Here is a 699-nt window from a genome sequence, read left to right as displayed (position 1 = left end):
TTGAATCCCGCGTCAGCCCTCCCGAGTCGTGGCATCTGGATGGGCCCTACAGCCGCCCGCCCCTTCCAGGCGGAAGGGAGCGTCAGGAGAGGGTGGTGAGGAGCCCAAGTGCCCAGGGCCAGAACTCGGCGACCCCGATTGCGGGTCCTTTCCTCCGCCTCAGTCTGTCACCGGGGGTGGCCGTTTCCTTTTATGCCTAATTTTCTTTTTGGTTTTTAACTTTATTTGTTCATTTTTGAGGGAGAGGGTGGGGGAGGGAGACACAGAATCTGAAGGGGGNTTTTTTACAGGCAGGAAACAGAGTGCTCAGATGCAGAGGCTGTCGGAGATAGACCTGGGCTCAGATCTTGCTCCCCGTTTTGTAAATTTATTTATTTTGAGGCAGGGAGGGGCAGAGAAAGAGGGAGACCGAATCCCAAGCGGGCTCCGCACTGTCAGGGCAGAGCCCGACTCGGGGCTCGATCCCGTGAACCGCGAGATCACGACCTGAGGCGAAATCAAGAATCGGACGCTTAACGGACGGAGCCCCCCCGGGTGCCTCGCTGCCCCAGGTTTTGATGAAGCCGAACTCCCCTCCCCTGGAAGGCGGGTTAGAGACAGTGCTGTCTGGTTCAGAAGGAGGAGACAGAGAAGGCTGTGCACACAGCAGTCACTCTGCCGATGTCCCTCCTCACCCCCCGCCCCCCGCCCCCGTCAGGG

The sequence above is a fragment of the Crocuta crocuta genome, unplaced genomic scaffold (genome assembly GCF_008692635.1).
Source record: "Crocuta crocuta isolate KB4526 unplaced genomic scaffold, BGI_CrCroc_1.0 scaffold143, whole genome shotgun sequence".
Lineage (NCBI taxonomy): Eukaryota > Metazoa > Chordata > Mammalia > Carnivora > Hyaenidae > Crocuta > Crocuta crocuta.
Note: the sequence above shows the minus strand (reverse complement) of the source record.